Genomic DNA, 17,818 nt, shown 5'->3' on the forward strand with positions numbered 1-17,818 from the left:
GTGGGATGCAGGCATCCCAAGTGGTATCTTAAACTCTCTGCCAAATGCCCTCCCCATAGATGGGATTACTTTATAGGCTCTGGAGATGGCTTCCCTCTACTGCACAGCCTGGGAGGCAGCGGGTAATTGCTCAAGTAGTTGCATCCTTCTTGTGGGAGACGGGTATTGAATAGCTCCTGACTTAATCCTGGCCCAGCCCTAGCTTTTGTGGAGATTTGGGGAGTGAACCAGCCAATAGGAACTCTCTCTTTGTTTCTGTCTCCCTGCTTTTCAAATAAACAGAAAATTTTTAAAAGATTTATTTTATTTATTTGAAAGGCAGAATTAAAGAGAGGGAGGGTGGGAGGGAGAGAGAGAGAGAGAGAGATCTTCTATCTGCTGGTTCACTCCCCAAATGGCCACAATGGCTGTAGCTAAGCCAATCTGAAGCTAGGAGCCAGAAGTTTCTTCTGGGTCTCCCACACAGGTACAGGGCCCCAAGGTCTTGGGCCATCATCTGCTGCTTTCCCAGGTGCATTAGCAGGGAGCTGCATTGGAAGTGGAGCAGCTGGGAGTTGAACCACCACCCATATGGGATGGCAGTGCTGCAGGCCGGGGCTTTAACGTGCTATACCACAGTGCCAGCCTCAATAAACAGAATTTTAAAACATTAAAAAAGGAGGCTAATATTGTGGTACAGTAGTTTAACCTGTTGCTTGCAACCCCAGTATCTCACATTGGAGTGCTGGTTCAAGCTTCAGCTGCTCTGCTTCCAATACAGCTCCCTGCCTATGAGCCTGGGAAAGCAGTATCATAAGGCCCAACTGCTTGGGCCCCTGCCACCCACATAGGAGAACTTGATAGAGCTCTGAGCTCCTGGCTTCAGACTAGCCTGGCCCCTGTAGCCATTCGCAGAGTGAACCAGCCAATGAAGAACTCTTTCCTTCTGTCTGTCTGTCTCTCTCTGTCACTGTCTTTCTTTTTTTTTTTTATTTTTTTTATTTTTTTTTAACTTTTATTTAATGAATATAAGTTTCCAGTATACAGCTTATGGATTACAATGGCTTCCCCTTCCCATAATTTCCCTCCCACCCGCAACCCTCCCCTCTCCCGCTCCCTCTCCCCTTCCATTCACATTAAGATTCATTTTCAATTCTCTTTATATACAGAAGATCAATTTAGTATACATTAAGTAAAGATTTCAACAGTTTGCACCCACATAGAAACACAAAGTGAAACATACTGTTTGAGTACTAGTTATAGCATTAAATCAAAATGTACAGTACATTAAGGACAGAGATCCCACATCAGGAGCAAGCGCACAGTGGCTCCTGTTGTTGACCCAACAAATTGACACTCTAGTTTATGGCACCAGTAACCACCCTAGGCTGTCGTCATGAGTCGCCAAGGCTATGGAAGCCTTCCAAGTTCCCCGACTCTGATCATATTTAGACAAGGTCATAAAAGACAGAGTGAGGATAGTAACCAATGATCCTAAGAGTGGCATTTACCAGGTCTGAACAATTATACAGCATTAAGTGGGGAAGAGGACCATCAGTACACACAGGTTGGGAGTAGAGCCATTGGTGGTAGAGTAGAGGTTATGATTACAAAGGAATGAGGCCCAAGTGCACTAGACAGGGTCTAGAACAAAGGACAGAGTCATTATTAGAGGAGCTAAGAAAGGTGCTGTCTAAGCTACAATTAAGTTTTCTGATTGAGAGGCAAATAGAACCTGATAGAAGGGGCTTGATAATAATCTGGTGGTCTTTAGGCCTTGTAAGTTAAGAGGCCCAGACCTATCTATCTCTTCCCATGGGGTATATCCTAAGGGAGGTGTGAACCTCCTAGGGGAAGGCACTCTGTTGACTTTCATTACTTGGCTGGCCTGGGAGGAGAGCTGGACAGGTAAAGGCAGGTGGCATCTCTAACAAGAAATTTACAGTTCTGCCTGCAATGTTGCTGACCCTACTTGACCATACCCTCAGCTGCAGTGGTCACTTTGGAAGTTGGGCTGAGTGAAGGGCTTTTCAGCTTGGAGCCAATAAGATCTGTGGCTCTGACCTGGGCATCCTTCGACTCCAGGGCAGGTCCATTTCCAGTGACCCAACTCTTGGCAGAGCTGCCAGGGCTCTTCACAAGCTGACTTCTGCTGAAGCCCAGGCTTACCACATTGAAAGCCACTGCAGTGGACTGGCCTGTTGGGTCTCCTTGAGGGCAGATCACCGTACAGATCAGCCATTAATAGGCCTGCCACCCATTGCTTCTGATGCCTAGCTTTCTTTTCCTCCTGGTTTGTGTTAAAGCAGACCAGAGGATGCAAGTCAAGGGAGTGCCCATGTCCCATCTCTAATCTTCGGTGGCCTGAACTACAAGTCTATAGTCACAGGCATGTTCTGTAGTAGTTTTTCTAAGGTAGACAATGCCCATGAGGAAAATTATATTCTCACTTAAAAACTTTCTTTCCCTTTGGTCTGAAAGGGAGGTTTTTTTTTTCTACTTACTGTATACTTCGCTGATGGTGAAGTGAATCTAGCTATGAGATTATTATTTAAGCTCTTATTTTGGCTATGCTATTACAGAAAAATGTTAGCCATCTCTTTTATAAGGTCTAAAGATTAAATTGTGCGTCCTACAGATTCCTTCATGATAGAATTAGTTCCCTACCTTGAGGAGAATAGAGAAATGAAAGAACAAGTTGGGCTTAGAATAGAGAAATGAGGGAGCAAGTCCTAGATCGCTTACTGACAATAGCAATATTACATGAATACTTAGCAAACCGTTTCAACCCTTAGATAAGAACTTAATAAAACATTTACCAGAAGGTCCAATGCCTTCTAGAAATTTTAAGAATCATGTATTTGAAAACACCTCTTAAATATCTAAGATGGTGTAGTTTGTTTAACCAGTAAACTTAAGCACAACCATATAGAATGTTTTTAGTTTCTACCAACAAGTTTGAAACATATGATACACAGATTCAGGTCACACAAATTAAAATGTATCTTTGATTGATTTTAGCAGCTTAAATTTATGGACAATCTTATCTATAAGCCATTTAAAATAAAACTCTTAATAAAATTTCCCCATGTGGACATACAATATGTACGCACATATAACATAGCATAATAGACCAATATCAAAATCCAAAATATCTGGTTGAACTAAGATTCCTTAAGATCATGACATAACATAGACCAAATTTGATCATTGTTACAAGGTGATTATTCAAGTCTTTGAAAATAAGCACATAGTTAAATAACCCATAGCTCTTAATAAAAATTCAGCTGTTTTTGAACAATTAGAATTTAACAGACATCAAGAGAACATAATAGATTACTTTAACACATTGCTCTAACAGTGCATCAGAGTTTAATTCTATGTCAAAGAGAAATTGAGCTTCCTGTGATCTTTTGCTGTGAGGTTTCCTTCCTTTACCTTCTTTTGTATTGGTGACCATGTTTCTGTGATTCTGTGTGTAACACATCTTTAAGCATCTTTTGCAGGGCAGGATGAGTGGCAACAAATTCTTTCAGTTTCTGTTTGCTATGAAAAGTCTTAATTTCACCTTCATTCACAAATGAGAGCTTTGCAGGATATAATATTCTGGGCTGGCAGTTTTTCTCTCTTAGTACCTGGGCTATGTCTCGCCATTCCCTTCTAGCTTGTAGGGTTTCTGATGAGAAGTCTGCTGTGAGTCTAATTGGAGATCCTCTGAGAGTAATCTGACGATTCTCTCTTGCACCTTTTAGAATCTTTTCTTTATGTTTCACTGTGGTGAGTTTGATTATGACGTGTCGTGGTGAGGATCTCTTTTGGTCATGTTTACTAGGGGTTCTATAAGCTTCCTGTACTAAGATGCCTCTGTCCTCCAAACCTGGGAAATTTTCTGCTAGTATCTCACTGAAAATGCCTTCTAATCCTTTCTCCCTCTCCATGCCTTCAGGAACTCCTAGAACCCGAATGTTAGATTTTTTAATAGTATCCTGTAGATTCCCTACAATATTTTTTAGATTTCTAATTTCTTCTTCTTTTCTTTGGTTTGCCTGTTTCCTTTCCTGTTCTCTGTCTTCTAAGTCTGATATTCTCTCTTCTGCTTCGCCCATTCTGTTTTTAAGGCTCTCTAATGTGTTTGTCATTTGATCTATTGAATTCTTCATTTCATTATGATTTCTCGTCACAATCACCATTTCTTGTTCTACTAGTTGTTTCATTTCATTTTGATTCCTCCTTAATATTTCACTTTCACGAGAGAGATTTTCTATCTTGTCCATTAAGGATTTCTGTAGTTCAAGAATTTGTTTTTGAGAACTTCTTAATGTTCTTATCAATTTTTTGAGATCCGCTTCTTGCATTTCTTCTATCTCATCATCTTCATAATCTTGAGTTGGGGTGTCTTTTTCATTTGGGGGCGTCATAGTGTCTTCCTTGTTCTTGTTACCTCGGTTTTTGCGTTTGTTGTATGGCATGTTGGAGATATTTGGTTTCTTCACTGTGGTGTTTTTTTTTTTCTTGTTATACTATGACTCTAGATTAAGTGAACTGTCTGCTTTTGGTGGAGACTTAGAGGCTTGAGATGGGTGTGGACTGAGAGCTGTGTTTGGTTCCTCAGGGTTGAGGGTGTGTCAAGATGACACTCCCAGGTTAGGTGTGGTAAATGTCTCTTTCTTTTGTTGATTCAAAAGGGAAGTAATTCCACACAGCTGAATGTAATTGGAGGTAGTTAGCAGGCAAATGATATACCCACAGGAGCCAGAGATTGGAAGCTCTTTCCCAAGGACCACACAGGGAATCTCTGCTGCCCTCAGTGTGGGCTCCACTTCTCCTGCAGTCTCCCACTGGATTGCCAAGTTAGATCCTAATCTCCTGTTATTTCACCCCTCCCCCCAGAGTCAGGTTTTTCTGCTAGGCTCAGGGCTGGTGCAGACCTGAGGTCGCCCTGCTTATGACGTATGTCCAAAATGGCGCCTGCTCTTTGTCTTGCTCGCCCTTGAGGGGTGAGCGGAGAGAGAGAGACTCGTGTCCGTTTCGGTCACTTTTTTTTTTTTCCCTCTCTCTCTTCTAGTTAGCCTGGTGAACTTTTCCCCACGGAGTTTCAAGCCTCGTTCCCTCTAGCCTCCTCTTTCCGCTTGCCCGCTGGTGTCTCGGGCTATGGAGGTTCGGCTCACCTCGCGTTCCAGCGCTGGTGCGTTGAGTCTGCTGCTGGTGTCCCGAACTTGGGCTCCCACGCTCTCCACGCATGTCCACTGTGAATCACTAGTTCCAGAAGAGTTTCCTCTGCTGTTTCTTCCCCTACTCTTCCTTGACCCTGCAGTATCTCCACTTTTATTAACCTGTGTCTTGCCGAAGAATATCAATGTGCTCCCTTCCTATTCCGCCATCTTGCCGCAGATTGTCACTGTCTTTCAAATAAATAAATCTTAAAATAAATAGAGTAGGTCCACAACTCACTCAATTCCCTATTGTTGAATATTCAATTATCTTTCATTATTCAAAGTTATAAATTATATGCCATATGATAGGATACTATGCAATCATTAAAACAATTTTCTAAAGCAATTATAAACTTCAGGAAATGCTCATGCCACACTGAAGTAGAAAATGTCATAAAATATCACCATGATTGTTAGGAAACTAGTGCAGTTTTAACCAGGTGGCCGCATGGCCCAGCTACCTGAGCCAGGCTCCACCCTCATCCTAATGGGATTCGCTACTCCTGCTTCCCTGCAGGCGAAGTTTTAAAAGGGCCTGCTCCTGAACACGTGCTCTCTCTTGGCTCTTCCCTCCTGCTCTCTTGGCTCTTCTCTCCTGCACTCTGTCCTCTCTCTTGGCTCGTCTCTCTATTCTATCTTCTCTCCTCTGTCTCTGTCAATCTCTCTCTCTTATATACTCTCTCTTTTTCCTTTGCCACCCCTTCACTCCAGTCTGTAGGGTGTTCCCCAATAAACCCTTTCCCTTACCCTGGTGTCCGGTGTGTTTTGAGACAGCTAACATTAATATATAACAATGATAAATTTATATATATGTGAAAACTTACCCAACTGTATATTTTAAATATGTGCAGTTTACTCTATGTCAATAATAACTCAACAGAGTCATTTTAAAAGTAAGACACATTTCTTTTAAAAAGTTTTCACATTGGTGCAATGAGCATTGTAACAGATGCATATTTGATTATCCTTAAGGCGAGTGTCCAGAAGTGGAATTCCTGCCTCTGAGAGTGTACACCTTTTCTAGGTCTTAATCTCTCGACACACTGCAGAGTATTAGTGGATACTCTGAAAGTGGAATAGGAGATGGGAAGACAGAATCAATTTTTTTACCTCAACATATTATTATATAGAAAACAGGATACAGTGACTTCTTCGACAAGTACAAAATTATTTGAAATATATTTCACCTCCCATTTAGGTGATATTGAAGAGGGAGAGAAGGCAGAACCATACGTGACCAGGACTCAGGAGAGCACAACCAGGGCAGGCTGTACCTGGCAGGCTCTGTACCTGCTGCTCGCGTGGGAGGGAGAGGCCGGATGAGACGTCTCTAAGACCTGTTCTTCCCAGACATTCTGACCAATGGGCTGCTTTCCCCTTCCCTGTCTTTCATCAATAAACATGGCACCATTCTGCCTAAACTTTCCACTCTCTACCTCTTCTCCTTTGAATTAGAGGGAGGATACAATAACTTCTCCAGAACACACTGATAAGAGAGACAGTAGCCTTCAGATGGAATCAGCCACACCTGGAATTACCGTAGCATTACAGGACTGAACCACAGGATGGAAGGGCTCTCTTTCTGTCACTCTGCCTTTCAAATAAATAAAAATAAGTGAATAAACATTTGAAATGCTGGATGTACAGTATTAGTAGGGCAATCTCTGCCATCAGGAAGCGTGCAGCTCCGTGAAGACAGAAGCATGGGCAGGTATCTGGGCCAGAATTCTCGGCGTACCAGGATGGAGGTATGCAGTACCACTGGCCCAAGTGTCTGCCTTTTGGGAAATGTTTTACTTCACACATTGTTCTGAAGAGCAGTGAAGGGGTACAAAGAACTGAAGGTGGAGCATTCAGCAGAGAGCAGATCAGGTGACCTAAACACAATCCTTCCACAGTAGAGCACCTACAGCCTTTATAGGGAAACAATACAACCAACTAGCAACTCCCTCACTCCCACAGGTGATCCATGCCCAACGTGTATCCCTTTCTCTGCTAAGTACCCTTCAGTCTTCTCACCACCACCAACCGCCTGGCACCATGTGTTTCCTGCCTGATCCTGAGCAAAATCCACAGCTTAGAAATGATCCTTCCTTTCACAATTTGGCTGGCTGTCACAAGAGGCACAGCTTTTGGTGAGTCTCAGTGTTCACCGTGCCTTCCTCACTAAGCTTAATCACTCCTGGATTTAGATTTAAACACAACTCTTCCATTCACTTAGAGCCATTGTAGCTTCCTCAATTGGCCTATGTTCAATATTGTTGCATCTCTGGGAATCAGAAGGTCTGGAGAGAGGGAGTGAGATGGGGAAGGGCTGGTTGGTTGGTGGAGCAGTCAGAGCACACTAATATTTACTGATGAAGTAATAGTACCTCAGTAAAATCAATAATAATACTGATGAAGTAACAGGCTTGTATGGTGCTGCTCTGGGAGCCCCATGTGACCACTGATCACAGATCACCACACCACATATAATAATGTTGAAAAAGGTTGAACTATGGCGAGACTTAACAAAAGTACAGGAAAGTGAAGTCTGCCTCTAAACCGAAACATAACCTAATGACCCTCTGCCCTCTTTTGTTTACATTCATTTTTTTAAAAAAAATTTATTAATTTATTTGAAAGGCAGACAGAGAGAGAAAGAAAGAGAGAGAGAGAGAGAGAGAGAGAGGTCTCCCTATCTATAACTCTATCTTTCAAACAAATAAATAAAATCTTAAAAAACAATAAAATGGGGCTAGTGCTGTGATGCAGCAGGTAAAGCCACTGCCTGCAGTGCTGGCATCCCATGTGGGCTCCAGTTTGAGTCCTGGCTGCTCCATTTCCAATCCAGCTCTCTGCTATGGCCTGGGAAAGCAATAGAAGATGGCCCAAGCTCTTGGGCCCCTGTACCCACATGGGAGACCCGGAAGAAGCTCCTGCCCCTGGCTTCAGATTGGCCCAGCTGTGGCCACTGTAGCCATCTGGGGAATGAACCAGCGGGTAGAAGACCTCTCTCTCTCTCTCTCTCTCTCTCTCTCTCTCTCTGCCTCAGCCTCCCTGTAACTCTGCCTTTCAAATAAAATAAATAAATCTTAAAAAAACTATGTCTGCCTGTGTCTTGCAAAAAAAAAAAAAAAAACAAATAAAAATCAGTTAGTGTTTTAAAAGTGAGTGAGGAGGGGCTGGAGCCATGGCTCACTTGGCTAATCCTCTGCCTGCAGTGCTAGCATCCCATATGGTTCTAGTCCTGGCTGCTCCTCTTCCAGTCCAGCTCTCCGCTGTGGCCTGGGAAGGCAGTGGAGAATGGCCTAGGTGATTGGGTGCCTGCACCCGCGTGGGAGACCAGGAGGAAGCACCTGGCTCTTGGCTTTGGATCTGTGTAGCGGCAGCTGTAGCATCCATTTAAGGGGTGAACCAACAGAAGGAAGACTTTTCTCTCTCTCCTCTCTCTCTCTCTCACACTGTTTAACTCTACCTGTCAAGTTAAAAAAAAAAAAAAAAGTGAATGAGGCGAGGAAGGATCCTCCCTAAAGCTTTCAGAGGGAGCAGAACGCTGCCCTCATCTTCATCAGGGATTCCCAGCCTCCAAAGCTGTGAGACAGTACATTTCTTTCAGGCCACAGTGCAGCCATAGCAAACCATACCACCAAGCCCCTCTTTCACCTCCACAAATGGAACCTGGGATTCTCCTCTGAACTGCTTGTCACAGTTGTACTATAGGTATCATCTGTGTCATTTCACGATCCCTGTCTCCCCACTGAGGCTGTAAACTCCATGAGGGCGGAAGCTACTTCCCTCACTAGGACCTGACATGTCACATTAGAAGAGTTCTGGAATGACTACGTGGCCATGGAGCCAGTATCCATGGTCATGAGAGTCCATTGTTTGACCTTAAAATATTTATATTTATTTATTTATTTATTTGAGGGCCAGAGAGAAACAGATAGAACACACTTGGTCATTCCCCAAATGCCCAGAAAGGTCTGAACAGGGAACTCCATCTGAGTCTCCCAGGTGGGCGGCAAGAAGAGTTACCTGGGCCAGCACCATTGCTTCCCAAGGTCTGCATTAGCAGGAAACTGGAGTCAGGAGTCAAACTCAGGCATTCCAGTTGGGGACATGGGTTTTTTAACCTGTGTCTTAACCACAAGGCTAAACACCCGCCCCATGTGGCACACCTGTGTGACTTCTACTGGACACTCTATTCTATACTCTCAGAGATGAACCTGGAAGCTTATGCCAATTCATTGAGTAAGTGCATTTATTTTGAGGCTCGTGAGTGAAACTCCTTGAAGGGGCCATAAGGAGCCAAACTATACCTGTAGATGGCCCAAGAGTGTTGACTATGTGTCCCAGAAGAGGTTTCATCAAACAGGAGTCAAATTCACTTGCTATGATATTTGGCTCTGCATCTCTGGACTATCCCTGTGTGTCCCACATCTTCGGAAGCAGCTCTGATGGACGCCTTGGCTTCTTCACAGTCTCTGGCCCCAGCTCCATGCACACATGAGCAACAGAAGGAGGCAAGTATCTGTGCTTCTGTGCAGAGGCCTCCCAATTTCCCAGGATGCTTTTGCCACGAAGCAGTGTTCATGCAAGTTGGAAAAACATCCACTAGGCAGATGGAAACAGAAGCTCAGAGGGCAAAAGCTGGGACCTAGGAACTCAATTCAGGTCTCTCATGTGGGTGGCAGGGACCCAGTCATTTGAGCCATGTCTGCTGCCTCCTAGGGTCAGCTGGAGTCAGGGGCCAGAGGTGGGAACAGAACCCAGGTACTCCAGTATGGGACAGGGACATATTAACCCATATCTTAACTTCTAGGCCAAATGCCATTCCACATTGGTTTTTCATTTATGCATTTCCCATAAGCTTCTTTGACATTCCCTTGTACTAGCTGCAAGGTGTGTTACACTGCAAATATGAGTGTACTCATATTGGAAGAGATAAAGTTGAGAAAAGTAACAGTATCTTTCCTTGCATGATGCCTTATACTTTACAAAGATTTGTTATAGAAAAACTTTGTAAACTACAAAATGTCTTAACATCTTTTATGATTGTCCAACTATCACAGTGTTGAGTATAGAGGAAACAACAATAAACCCTACTAATAGAGAATAAGAGAATATGCAGCATCTTGTATTCTTCATAAAATTGGGATTAGGTAGGCCTCATCATGATAATTTTACAAATTTCACAAGCTGCCTCTGTTATCTTGGTAAAATCCACTATGATTGATATAATACTTGTATAAATATATCACATCTAAATCTCCCAACCACTCTGTAACTAAGTAGGTTGAATAATATTGGTCACAAGAGAGAGGCAGAAGCTGAGGCAAACATAGCAAGAGGCGGAAAGACAATCAGCTTGACCTTGAATCCAAGACCATAACCTTTCCTTTGTTTCCCAACTGTGACAATGCCCTGCACTACCTTTATTTAAATAGTTTGCAATGGGGCTGGCACCACGGCGCAGTAGGTTAATCCTCTGCCTGAGGGCAACGGCTCTAGTCCCAGCTGCTCCTCTTCTAATCCAGCTCTCTGCTGTGGTCTGAGAAAGCAGTAGAAGATGGCCCAAGTGTTTGGGCCCTGCACCTGCATGGGAGACCAGGAAGAAGCATCTGGCTCCTGGCTTCGGATCAGCACAGCTCCGGTCATTGCGGCCATCTGGGGAGTGAACCAGTGGATGGAAGACCTCCCTTTCTGTCTCTACCTCTCTCTGTCTGTAACCCTACTTCTCAAATTTTAAATAAAAAAAAAAATCTTTGAATAGTTTGCACTGTGGTGGGACCGAATCACCAAAGCCCTGGTAATGTATAACATTCAGATCTGGGACTCTAGGGGAGTTCTGACTTAGAGTATTCTGCTCTCTCTGGTTTAAGTACTCCTACCATGGCTCCTTTGAAACCACTGACATGAAGTCACTGGATGCAGAGACATGTACAAACCGATCAGGTGCCAGCTGGCGCCAACATACTCCTGCATGGAATAAACTCGCTTTCCATCTAATAATTAATATCTGGCACCCAAGCACTGTGTCTCCTTTCAGTTTTCACAGTGCCACACACATTGACAACAATACACAGATGTCTGGGCATGACATAAATGTTTCACTGTGTTTGCTGCTTAGGTTTCTTATTCTCTAGTTTCCTCACCTGTCAGTCCTCTTCCCCTGGACCTGGAAAAGTACTTGCAGACAATACTGTCACCTCCACTACTTCCCTTTCTCTTCCTGTGTATCTTGGTCACAGCCTAGGGGAAAGTCGTGGGCCTAAGGAAAGAAGGAAGGCCTTGAGGACCTCGTGCTTTGTAGTCTTTTTAAAAAGTAAGCTGAAGGCTAGCACTGTAGTGCAGCAGGTTAAGCTGCCATCTGCAGCACCAGCATCCCACAGAGGTGTGGAATCAAGACCTGACTGCTCCACTTCTGACCCAGCTCCCTGCTAATGTGCTTGAGAAAACAGTATAAGATGGCTAAGTCTTTGGGCCCCTGAACCCACATGGGATCCTTGGATGGGGTTCCAGGCTCCTGGCTTCGGCCTGGCCCAGCCCTGGCCATTGAGGCCATTTGGGGAGTGAACCAGCAGATGAAAGATATCACTCATATTCTCTCTCTCTCTCTCAAATAAAAAGAGAGACCAAGCTTTGAAGCTTCCCAAAAAACCCCAGAGTTGTTGCTTTCAAGAGGACAGTACGAGGAAAAACAGCAACAAATGGGAGGCAAGACTAATCCTTAGACCTCTGCAGCCATTTCTTCAAAACTATACAAACTCCATAGACTGGAAACCTGGAAATCTGGCGGCTGGTTATACTGCCCAAGGTAACAACTCTAGGGGCTAGTTGACGCTACACACCTTACTGGAATTTTCTCCTGTGGAGCTTCGGTAGTGCTGGTCTCTGCTGATAGGAAAAAACCAAACAACAACAAAACTATTTCGTTTTCTTAAAGGTGGTATATGCTGACCTTAAAACATTAGAGCCTGCAGGAAGGTGGAGAAAGGGATGGACTTTGGTGCCATCTGCTGGAGTCATCTGTTCTTGCATGATATGAACAACTGATCAAATTGACGCAACAGAAACGTATTCCGGTCTTCGAAAAACACTATCAATTTTGCAAATCCTTTGTAAGAGAAATGAAAGACATAAACCCAATGAAGCATTAGTTAAGTACTAACTTCTCCGACCCTAAGACATTTATCATATCTGTTACTTATGTGGCAATGAATTTATTAACTTTTTTTTTAAATTTAACTTTTATTTAATGAATATAAATTTCCAAAGTACAGCTTATGGGTTACAATGGCTTCCCCCTCCCAAAACTTCCCTCCCACCCACAACCCTCCTCTTTCCCGCTCCCTCTCCCCTTCCAATCACATCATGATTCATTTTCAATTCTCTTTATATACAGAAGATCAGTTTAGTATATATTAGGTAACGATTTCAACAGTTTGCCCCCATATAGCAACACAAAGTGAAAAAAAATACTGTTGGAGTACTAGTTATAGCATTAAATAAGAGTGTACAGCACATTAAAGACAGAGATCCTACATAATATTTTTTTTAATCCTGGTTCTTGTCTACTCAGAGACAGGAATAGGAATACTAATCAGAGACTGCTATGATGTACACACGGAAACAAAATTTATTTGGCAGTGGGAGAATAAACATCACTTACATGTCAGTGTGGGCCACCCTGCACAATACACATGGCTGGGCTCTGCCCACAAACTGTTGAGGAAAGGAAAATCCGAAACCGTACCTGCGGCTGCGAAGGTCTATCCGAGACTAGGAGGGCGGGAGAGTGGAAAAGCTCCCTCAGAGACCAGACAAGACAAAGGCAGCACCTGTAAGTGAGGTCCAAGGCAGAGAGAGTGCACTGGAAAAGCTCCCGCAAATCCCAGAAGAGTCAGACACAACACACCCACGCGAGGACCAAGACGGAAAAGGGGCGCTCTCACCTCTTCCGCCTGCTTTTATCACCTTTGCACCCAAGTCCAGGATGCAACAGATGCATGATGGGAAGGGGGGGCACTTTGATTGACAAGCAGAAGGACGCATGGGGCAGGAGGACGGTGGGTTCAGATTGCCAGACCTCACTAGCTGCCTGCCTATTTATCCCACAAAACCATTTGCCAAAAATAGTTACATTTTTAAAATTATACTTACTTTCCCCCCTCTCTAACCTACCCTCCCATATAAAAGCTATAATCTACTAAAAAGTCCAAGATTAGAGACAGGGCAGCTGACAAGACCAAAGCTCTAAAAGTTCACTGGTCTGAAAAACGGAGAAGTGATTCGTGTGCACAGCCAACCCCTGTGAGGAGGGCGGGCGAAGGGGCGGAGGAACACACGCTTCCAGAAACTTCTCAAGTCAGGTGACCAGAAGCCAAAGAGAAACAGTAGGCGCCGGCGTGACGGCAGCAGCAATGGCGGCAGCCCAGGCGCGGCCAGGCAGGGGAACAGGGGCGCTGAGGGTCCTGGCTCCGTGGCGGTTGCTGTCGCTGGTGGTGGTGGCGGCTGAGGCGTGCAGCATGTGCCGCTGGTGCTGTGGTAGAGCGGCTGGGACTTGTGGGCGCTGCGGGCCGACACTCAGGAGGGCCACGTCACCGGCGCTGCACGGCTGCCCGCCTACTTAGAGCCGGCGCTGGAGCTGGGGCCCCGGCCGTGCTGCTGTTCCTGTGGGACAGGCTCAGCGTTGAGGATTTCACGGCCTACGGTGGTGTGTTTGGAAACAAGCCGGACAGCGCCTTTTCTTTTTTCTTTCTTTCTTTTTTTGATAGGCAGAGTGGATAGTGAGAGAGAGACAGAGAGAAAGGTCTTCCTTTTTGCCGTTGGTTCACCCTCCAATGGCCGCTGTGGCCGGTGCACCGTGCTGATCCGAAAGCAGGAGCCAGGTGCTTCTCCTGGTCTCCCATGGGGTGCAGGGCCCAAGCACTTGGGCCATCCTCCACTGCCTTCCCGGGCCATAGCGGAGAGCTGGCCTGGAAGAGGGGCAACTGGGATAGAATCTGGTGCCCCAAACCGGGACTAGAACCTGGTGTGCCGGCGCCGCTAGGCGGAGGATTAGCCTGTTAAGCCACGGCACCGGCCACAGCGCCTTTTCTAACCTGGAGAATGCCCTGGGCCTGGCCCCCTCCTCCCTGATGCTTCCCGCCCTCCACTGCTTTGCGTTTGCCACTCTGACAGCCTACCTGCAGGAGAAACTAGAGACCAGCGCCTGGCACGTGGACTTGGCCACCCTATGAGAGCTGAAGCTCAATGCCAGCCTCCCCACCCTGCTGCTCATCCACCTGCCCTACATGGCCAGTTCCGGTCTGGTGGCACCCAGGGAAGTCCTTGCAGGCAACGATGAAGTCATCGGGCAGGTGCTGAGCAAACTCAACTCTGAAGACGTTCTGTATACGGCAGCCTTCACAGCAGCCCACCCTTCCAGGATGGGCCGTGATGTAGCTGTGGTGGCCCAGGAACTAGGTCACCAGCTGTTACAGAAACAGCCAGTGTCATGGCTGTCACCCATCACCCTGTGAGTTACAATGACACTGCTCCCTGGATCCTGTTCTGCGCCCAGAACTTCTCTGTGGCCTACAAGGACCAGTGGGAAGACCTGACATCCCTCACCTTTGGGGTGCAGGAGCTCAACCTGACTGATGCCTTCTGGAATGACTCCATTGCCAGGCTCTCGCTGACCTACAAATAACTCTTTGATACCACGGTGACATTCAAGTTCATTCTGGCTAACCGCTTCTACCCCATGTCTGCCAGGAATTGGTTTACCATGGAGCCCCTGGAAATCCACAGCAACGGCTCTGTTGTCTACTTCAACACTTCCCAGGTGACAGGGCCCAGCATCTACTCCTTCCACTGCGAGTATGTCAGCAGTCTGAGCAACAAGGGCAATCTCCTGGTGGCCCGCCCACAGCCCTCACTGTGGCACGTGACTTCACGACTTCTAGCTTCAGGCTTTCAACGTGTCGGGTGAGCAGTCTACACCAGCGACTGTGTCGGCTTTTTCTCTCCAGGCATCTGGATGGGGCTGCTCACCTCCCTTTTCATGCTCTTTATCTTCACCTATGGCCTGCACCTGATCCTCAACCTCAAGACCATGGATCATTTTCTTGACCACAAGGGCCCTACCATCTCTTTGGCCCAGATTGTGTGACGCTGTGCCAATCAGGGGTTCTGGTTGTGATGGTGTCCCAGGCTGTCACCGTCCCACCTCGTGGCATGCTGGACCCAAGGGCCACCCTCTTGCTACCATAGCATGAGCCTCCAGGCCTCTCGGCTTGTCTTACTTCTTCAACCTGCTGAGGGGCACCCTGAGGCTCCCCCTCACCTCTACCAACAAGCTGTAGATATTTTGCCTAGACTAGACCTATCTCCCAGGCTCAGCCATGGTGAACGGGAGGGGTCATTAGTCCTAGGGTCCCTTGTCCTTCCTTGATTTATTCATGTTTATCTACCATTAACCGTCACTGTCTAAAGCACTTTTGTGTAGCAGATCCTTCCTCCCCAGCATTTATGAGGCTCCCTGGGCAGCCAAGAGCTTCGAGTGCCCTGAGTTGGGCAGAATATAGAAGTAACTAGTTAACTGTCCTGCTTGGTGGTTGTTATCGTGTCTTGGTAATGTTGTGCTGGCAATAAGCATATGCTGGGGTTTATTTCTGTGGTGCGAGAAGGAAGGGACCTCTGTGACAGATGAGCTGAGTAGGATCACTGGGTTTGTGAAATGTTCCTACTAGGCGTGCTTGGTGGAAGCAATGTGTGCTTGGTTGTTTTGTTTTCTAATAAAATAAAGATGGGTCACCAAAAAGAAGAAAGATATCCATTTGATCTTTTAACACTTAAGCTGCTATTTTTACCAACCAACTTAATGGATTTTGGGGCCTTATGGCTAGTTGTTAGGTTGTGCCCTTAGACGTATGTCTGTATGAATATATGTAGTACTATACTGCTTTGTGGTTGCATACTTCATACATTTCACAATTGCAACTTTATGATCTCGGCGATTCCTCCCACTGTGTCCACCCTCCCACTCCCACCCCCTTTCTCTTCCCTTTCTTATTCTCTTATTCTTTACTAAGATCTATTTTCAATTAACTATATATATATATATATTATTAACTATATTGTATAGCATTCAGTGAATCATATGAAAAAGAAAAAGATAAGGAAAATATTATAAAGGAAAAGATTTACAAAGATATAGAATAAGAAGCTGTTCCTCAAGAGAAGGGCTGTTCATGATCATTGCTTCTGAAAGAGTCAATTTCATTTCTACATGTTATCTTTTAGGTGCTCTATTAGTTATTACATGTCAGGGAGAATATATAGAAATTGTCCTTTGGGACTGGCTTATGATATTTTCCAGTTTCATCTGTTTTCTTGTGAATGACCAGACTTCATTTTTTTTTTTTTACTGCTGTGTAGTATTCCATGGTGTACATATCCCATAATGTCTTTATCCAGTCTTCAGTTGACAGGCATTTGGGTTGATTTCATGTCTTTGCTATTGTGAATTGAGCTGCAATAAACATGGAAGTACAGATAGATCTTTCATATGCTGATTTCATTTCTCTTGGGTTAATTCCCAGGAGTGGGATGGCTGGGTCATATGGAAGGTCTATATTCAGACCTCTGATGAATCTCCACACTGTCTTCCATAACGGCTTTACCAATTTACAGTCCCACCAACAGTAGATTAGGGCACCTTTTCCCCCACATCCTCACCAGCATTTGTTGTTTGTTGATTTCTGTATGAAAGCCATTCTAACTGGGGTGAGATGGAAACTCATTGTGCTTTTGATCTGACCTTCTCTGATGGCTAGTGATCCTGAACATTCTTTCATGTGTCTGTTGGCCATTTGGATTTCCTCTTTTGAAAAATGTCTAAATCCTTTGTCCATTTCTTAACCTGATTGTTTTGTTGTTGTTGAATTTCTTGATCTCTTTATATATTCTGGTTATTAAACCTTTATCAGTTGTATAGTTTGCAAATATTTTCTCCAATTCTAACAGTTGTCTCTTCACTTTGCTGATTGTTTCCTTTGCAGTGCAGAAGCTTTTCAGTTTGATGTAATACCATTTGTTGATTTTGGCTTTGACTGCCTGTGCATCTGGGGTGTTTTCCAAGAACTCTGTGCCTGTGCCATTATCTTGCAGGATTTCCCTGATGTTCTCAATTAATTTGATGGTGTTGGATTGTACATTTAGATCTTTAATTCATTTTGGGTAGATTTTTGTGTAAGGTGTAAGGTAGGGTTCCTGCTTCATATTTCTGCATATGGAAATCCAGTTTTCCCAGCACCATTTGTTGAAGAGACTGCCCTAGCCCCAGGGATTAGTTTTAGCTCCTTGGTCAAAGATATTTTAGTTATAGATGCTTGATTTGATTTTCAGTGTTTCTATTCTGTTCCATTGGTCTATCCATCTGTTTTTGTGCCAGTACCAGGTTGTTTTGATTATAACTCCCCTGTAGTATGTCTTGAAATCTGGTATTGTGATGCCTCCAGCTTTGTTTTTGCTGTATAAGATTGCTTTAGCTATTGAGGGTCTCCTGTGTTTCCAGATGAAGTTCAACATTGTTTTTTCTATATCTGAGAAGAATGTCTTTGGTATTTTGATTGTTATCACATTGAATCTGTAAATTG

General features: G+C 44.7%; 1 pseudogene; it reads left to right on the top strand.

Annotated features, from left to right (window-relative positions):
• The first annotated feature begins 13,597 nt into the window (after positions 1-13,597).
• On the top strand, positions 13,598-15,353 carry LOC133773447 (V-type proton ATPase subunit S1-like; annotated as a pseudogene).
• The last annotated feature ends 2,465 nt before the right edge of the window (positions 15,354-17,818 follow it).

Source organism: Lepus europaeus, chromosome 14 (genome assembly GCF_033115175.1).
Source record: "Lepus europaeus isolate LE1 chromosome 14, mLepTim1.pri, whole genome shotgun sequence".
NCBI lineage: Eukaryota > Metazoa > Chordata > Mammalia > Lagomorpha > Leporidae > Lepus > Lepus europaeus.